Here is a 7,081-nt window from a genome sequence, read left to right as displayed (position 1 = left end):
GATGCAGTGCCTTAGACCGCTGCGCCACTCGAGGGGCGGGATGATAATTTTTTTAATACATTTTAGAATAAGGCTGTAATGTAACAAAATGTGGAAAAAGGGAAGGGGTCTGAATACTTTCCAAATGCACTGTAGCTATGCACAGATACTTCTTAAGTCATTATGTGCCTATGCCTGCTTCGCAGTGGGTTTGTGAACCCAATCAACCAAATAAGAGTTGCTAATGATTATTACAGTGAGAACACATCCAACCTAGAGTACGAAAACATAAAGAGGAAAGAGGGAAGGAAAGAGGGAAAGAAAGAGAGAAGGAAAGAGAGAAGGAAAGAGAGAAGGAAAGAGAGAAGGAAAGAGAGAAGGAAAGAGGGAATGAAAGAGGGAAGGAAAAAGGAAATTATGAAAACATAATTGATGGTGGTTTACAATTGTTCTACCTGGCTCACTGGCTACATTGAACTGGTTTACCCTTCAATAGGTTGCTGCCTACATGTTAAAATAAAAAAATTCCCAGAAATGCTATAGATTTCATCAGTTGGAGACGATCCAACTAAGTTTGACTTGTTAGGAGATGAGGACAAAAGGTTTCTATTCACTGGTATTTATCCTTAAAGAGGGTGCATATGATTTACTGAGGTAAAGATACAGTATATATTTCAAACATAAAGCTGTCAGACTAGTATTATGTTATTATATTCAACGTGTACATTTATTCCATTGAGGAACATGAAATTGTCTGCCAAGACATTCCTCAATGTATAGGCAATCCTTTTTGGTTCTGCTGATGGAATTGAGAGAGATTTGCCCGAGGGGGGGACGTTATCGTCAAGCAAGTGGTATTTATATTGCCATCTATAGGCAGGTGCTTCTGTTAACTGTGTTTTCAGGACTGGGTCGTTCCACTAAAAAGTGCCTTTGACATTTCTGAAGATTATTATTTATTTCATGTGACAAGTGATTCATTTACATCTGTCCCTCATTTTAAGATCAACCCTGTTATGTGAACTGAACTGTCGTTTTAATAGGGTGAAACGGTTCCTTTTTAAATATGTTTGAACATCTAATAGACAAATCATAGTGTAAAAGCAGGTGAGATGGTTCTACGCTGGTGTTTTGTGGTGGAAAACTGAGTGTGTAAACCACAACACGTCAACCCTGTTAGCAATGTTTTAACGATTTAATTATTTGTGTGAAGTTTGCATTCAATTGCCCATCCCTGTTGCACAGAGCAAGCTTCCATTCCCCTTGTCACAAGGGGATTTATGACTGCCGTAAGATGAAATTGTCAACCTGTTATGGTCAACCCTCCCAGCTAGCACATAACGTTCTGAGAACCTTATGTTTCTGAGAGCTTGGTGAGAGCGTGGTTGTCCTATGGTTATTTTGCATTCAACCTTCCCACAATGTTCTGGGAATGGTGCAGGCTACCCAGCTAGCACATAACGTTCTGATAACCATATGTTTCTTAGGTGGAAATTTCAGTACTTCAGCATAACGTTTCCTTACAGGTTTCCTCATAGTTCTATTTCAAGTAACGTTCTCAAATTGTTCCGATAACTTTAAGAAACATTCTTCTGTGGGAATTTCAGTACTTCAGCATAACGTTTTCTGCAGGTTTCCTCGTGGTTCTATTTAATGTAATGTTCTCAGAACATTAAGAAAACTTTCCATAAAAAACACAAGAAAACATTAATAATGTTCAAAGAACGTTCTCAGCATCAACAAAACTCTCTCTATCCTCTATCTTTTTAAGTGTGTTCAGGTGTGTTGGCCGCGCCCACTAATTGGCCACACTTGATCTTAATGAGTGCTTGTTTCCTTTGAAATGGGGTCTGTTTGAATAGACTAAAATTAACTGTTTTAAATGAGTAAAAAAAAACAACATGGCATAATAATATAATAATAATAATATGCCATTTAGCAGACGCTTTTATCCAAAGCGACTTACAGTCATGCGTGCATACATTTTTGTGTATGGGTGGTCCCGGGGATCGAACCCACTACCTTGACGTTATAAGCGCCGTGCTCTACCAGCTGAGCTACAGAGGACCACATGCTCGCTCCAAATGTATTTGCATGATTAATACTTAAGAAACGTAATTTATATGTGTCCTATCTGTGCTTGGAGTTGAAAACAGTTAACCTAAGCTAGCAGTTTTATAAAAAATATTATTGAAACATGCTATTGAATTACCTTCAAATAACCTATAATCATGCAAATACAATATGACAATGACCTGACCTTCGCTGATGTTGGGACAGGGGCAGTTCCAGTCCACGTTAAGGAAGGTCACCTCCAGAGGCTCCTTGCCGATGAACCGGAGGCCATCTTCTCATCCTTCAGGATCTCCTCCACCGGAGGCCATCTTCTCATCCTTCAGGATCTCCTCCACCGGAGGCCATCTTCTCATCCTTCAGGATCTCCTCCACAGTGACCAGGGCCTGAGTCCCTCTCCTCCGTCAGTCCAGACAACCTCACCAGGATCACAAAGGCACTCTTACAGAAGCTGCTCACCATCTTGGCCTCTGGGTTTGCAGGTTTTACAGTGGTTCTTGGGGAAGGGGCACATCGCCTCACAGGCCTCTCTGGACTCAAAGTTGTTGTCGTTGCCACTGCAGCCTCCGTAGATGAAGGACTGGCACTGCCTCAGGTTGCTGCTGTAGGCCCAGCGGGGCTTATAGGCCTTACAGGGGCCCTGCAGGCTGGGCAGGCCACAGTGGGCAGACACCTCCGGACCACAGCACAACATACAAGCCTCGTATGTCACAAATGGCTTCCTGTTGCTGTTGCAGCTTCCATAGGTGAAGGAGAAGCAGCTGTTCCTCTTGGGCTCGTAGTACCAGGTCACATTTACCTCCTCCACCGTCTCTGGGGGCCTCTGGCACTCCTCGGCCGGGCAGCGGGTCATGTTCCTGGGCTCGTCTCTCCTCAGGTGCTCCCTGGGCACCATGGTGATGGCATGATGGGCATGGGCTGAGCCAGAGGGGTTGTTGGCAGTACAGGTGTAGACACCAGAGTCCTGAGGCTGGGCGTCGTGGATCACCAGCTGGCCGATGTTGGTGACCACCATGTTCCCCTTCACGTGATTGGACCTCATCACGACCCTCTCCGTTCCGTCTCCCTCCGCCTGCTGCTTTTGCCAGCTAATCTCGGGCCGCGGGCTCCCCGTAATGTCACAAAGGAAGCTGTGCTGTGTCGCCCACGGTTACCAACTATTGTGGTGAGCTGCTGGCCATGACTGGCGGGTGGTTGGCTGGAGGGTGGTCTCCAGGGGGGGCTGGTGTTGGGCCAGGTGGAAGTGACAGGTGACCACAGAGAGGGATATTCCCTTGGAGCAGCCCTAAGCATCCATGTAACACTTGTTGTAGTAGGTCATGCCTTCACAGGTGAAGTGAGGTTCTCTCTCACAGCGGTCCCTGCAGTGACACACAGGCTGGCCTTCCCATATGCCACACTGAGACCCCTGCTGGGTGCACATGAAGCTGGCACAGGTGGCCTCTTTGGGCATGCCCACTGGACCCTTCTTCCTGTTGACGACCATGTAGCGTGCCGCCACGCAGCTCCGGTTCCCACACATGTTGGGACAACACTTCCTGTAGGAAGAGGGGAGGGAATAACAGGATTGGTTAGGAAAATATGAATATATGAATATGATATATTATTTTATTTAAATTATATACAGTACCAGTCAAAAGTTTGGACAAACCTACTCATTCCAGGGTTGTGCAAAGCTGTCATCAAGGCAAAGGGTGGCTATTTGAAGAATCTCAAATATAAAATATATTTTGATTTGTTTAACACTTTTTTGGTTACTACATGATTCCATATGTGTTATTTCATAGTGTTGATGTATTCACTATTATTCTACAATGTAGAAAATAGTAAAAATAAAGAAAATCCCTTGAATGAGTAGGTGTGCCCAAAACGTTTGACTGGTACTGTCTATATATAAATAATTACTTAGCTCTTAAGGCCATGAACTCTATATTAGGTTGCCAAATTTGGTTAAATTCCTCAGGTTTACCTTTGATGTAGTAATAGATATTGTCTAATGTTATGTACTGTAACTTGCAAATTCATTTAACCAAAACATATAGTGTAGGAGGGCTGTTTGATATCCAATTAATTGCAATACATTTTCTTGCCCCTATGAAGGACAAATCAATGTATCTTCTCTCATACTCCATAGGTCTTGCTTATTCGTATCAAGGAGACATAAATGAGTCAAAGTTGAAATTCAAGTTTGCAGACAAAATGTCTATAACAGAGTTCCAAAATGTAGCAAATAAGTCACAAGACCAAACCATATGGAAAAAAAAAACATACCTTTTTGTCTCTTGCAGCGCCAAAACAAAAAAATACATCTCACTCGACAGTTTTCCGGAGTAAAAATAAACTCTGTGCACAACCTTGTATTGTAACAGTTTGTGTCTGAGTTTATAAGAGCACTTGTGGATTTTCGTACAGAAATGAGACCATTCACTTTCTATCTACAGTTGGAGAACCTGCTCCCATTTTCGTCTGGTACTATCGGTGTTGACAGTTGAACAGTTCAGTAATACCTTCGTTTTTTTTTTTACTAAGTAATACTTCAATTGTAGAAGGTCAACCAATCAAAATAAATGAGTAGGAAGAAAATCCTATTCTATAAAAGATTGAAAAATTCAATTATGGAAGAGATGACGACTTTCCGTTATTCCAACCCCCCGCCCCCCCCCCCCCCCCCATCATACCATGGTTTAATAATGTCATTATGAAAAAGAAAATTGAAAGAAAATGTATGCACTCACTCGCTCTGGATAAGAGCGTCTGCTAAATGACTAAAATGTAAAAAAAATGATGTAATAATTAATAATGTAATGTAATGTCATTAAAGGAGGGTGGAAAAACTGGGAAAAAGGAGAAATATATTCTTTATAACCCAATTATTTGTGAGACCATTCTCCGTATTTTACGGCTGTTCAAAATGACTGGGTTACTTATAATATTAAAACAAATATGGGCCAGATATTTCAACTCGTATGGGAAAACATCAGAAGCTTCAATTCTAGCCCATGCACCTAATATGTTTGTGAACCATTGCTTAATCGTTGCAAAAATGTGCGGCTAGAAAATATAAATCGGAGATTAGGAAGATTCAGACCACCATACTCATATCGGAGATACAGTATAACACTTGTAGGGTGGTCCTCTGTAGCTCAGCTGGTAGAGCACGGCGCTTGTAACGCCAAGGTAGTGGGTTCGATCCCCGGGACCACCCATACACATAAAAAAATGTATGCACACATGACTGTAAGTCGCTTTGGATAAAAGCGTCTGCTAAATGGCATATTATATTTATATTATATTATACTTGTATGCATATTCTAGTGACTTGTTACTCCAAATGGAGGAGGACAAATGAGGAACGGAAACTGGAAGATTCTGGAACAGATATAAGAACCATGGAAGGATGGACATTTTAATCACATTAACTCTGCCTTTAAGGGATATTAGCAATATAACCATTATTTTCATGTCATTGGACACTTTATCAAATACAGGAAGATAGTTTAGGTTATAGGATTCTTCCATTTTAATGGGAATGTAAATTCCTAAATAATTCATACAATGTAAAGGCCATCTCCATCTAAACTGTACTTGCAAAGGTTCGTGCTTGAATGAAGAAATGGGCATAATTTCTGTTTTTGTCCAGTCTACTTTATAACCATGACATTTCACCAAAGTCATAAAGCAGTTTCAAAAGCACTGGTATCTCGTTGGCAGTTGGACAGAATTAATTTCCAATTTGAATTCCTCTCATACTAAAGCTGGATGAACATTATATCATAGAACAAAACGTATAAGATATCCTATACGTGTTTATATGTGTTTACCCTAGACCTTATTTTCACAGTTTATCCCAAAAAAACATTCATTTCCTCATAGGCTTTGGCCAACGAGCCATGGCGGAGTTAGCCTCCGTTTGTGCATACAAAAATAAACCATTATTATCGCTCTCTACACACTAAAAACAAATGGTTCTATATAGAGTGGCGCAGTGGTCTAAGGCACTGCATCGCAGTGCTAGCTGTGCCACTAGAAATCCTGGTTAGAATCCAGGCTCTGTCGTAGCCGGCCGCGACCGGGAGACCCATGGGGCGGCGCACAATTGGCCAAGCATTGTCCAGGGTAGGGGAGGGAATGGCCGGCAGGGATGTAGCTCAGTTGGTAGAGCATTTTGATACTTTTTTTTGGTCAAGAGGCCAGATGCTCGCTGGCTTCCCATGCCTTCAATCGCTTGGCAGCCATGAATACACGCCACTGAAATACGTTTTTTTTGGCTTGTAACAATAGCGGAACCCTTTTTGGTGCTATATGGAACCTTTTTTAAAGGTTCTAAAGAAACATGCTCATAAGGTTCTACAAGGAACCATTATGGTGCTATAAAGAACAATTTCTTAAGGTTCTATAAAGGAATATTCAAAAAAGGTTATATGTACAGTAGCACCAAAAAAGTGTTCCGCTATGGTTCTAACCCTTTATTATGGTTCTAACCCTTTATTATGGTTTTAACCCTTTATTATGGTTCTTTATTGAACCTTTAGGGAGAATGGTTCTATAATACCCCTTTCTCAATCTCAAAGGTAGAACCACACAGGTTTTTTTTTTTTTACATTCAGGTTGAATAGCCATATTATTGTGTTATTATTAAGAACTACTGACTTGGTCAACCATTCCCAATTGATACAAGGCCATACAGGAGTCTTTCACAAGACACCATCACTGGCCATAGTCATATATAATATGTAGTAGCAGAACACAACACATTAGATAAACTGGAATGACACTCTCAATCACGGTTGCGCCAAAAGAGCTTTTTTGAACTGCAAAGAACCATTGAAAGGCTCAAAGCGTTATTTGCTTCAGTATGGATCCACATAGAAGAGTTACCATTCCCAAATAACCTTTAAGGAACCCTAATTGTTTTGTGTGTATTAGTGCTGGTCATTTATAATTTTGAGGAGCCTGAGTGCTTCTACAGTCATGTCTCCGGTCATCATGTCTCCAGTCATCATGTCTACAGTCATCTCCATATTCTCC

At 41.3% G+C, this 7,081-nt stretch overlaps 1 pseudogene across 1 annotated transcript in view; it reads right to left on the bottom strand.

Annotated features, from left to right (window-relative positions):
* Positions 1 to 230: 230 nt before the first annotated feature.
* LOC311134329 (WAP, Kazal, immunoglobulin, Kunitz and NTR domain-containing protein 2-like) overlaps positions 231 to 7,081 on the bottom strand; it is a 10,914-nt pseudogene continuing 4,063 nt past the window's right edge. Inside the window, exons 2-4 of the transcript in view lie at positions 2,391 to 3,591; positions 2,221 to 2,326; positions 231 to 252 (exon numbers count right to left, since the gene is read on the bottom strand). The product of the transcript in view is annotated as a WAP, Kazal, immunoglobulin, Kunitz and NTR domain-containing protein 2-like (transcript). The remainder of the gene's footprint in view (positions 253 to 2,220; positions 2,327 to 2,390; positions 3,592 to 7,081) is intronic.

The sequence above is a fragment of the Coregonus lavaretus genome (genome assembly GCF_964263955.1).
Source record: "Coregonus lavaretus genome assembly, chromosome: 1".
Classification (NCBI taxonomy): Eukaryota; Metazoa; Chordata; class Actinopteri; order Salmoniformes; family Salmonidae; genus Coregonus; species Coregonus lavaretus.
This window is presented reverse-complemented; position numbering and strand designations above follow the sequence as displayed.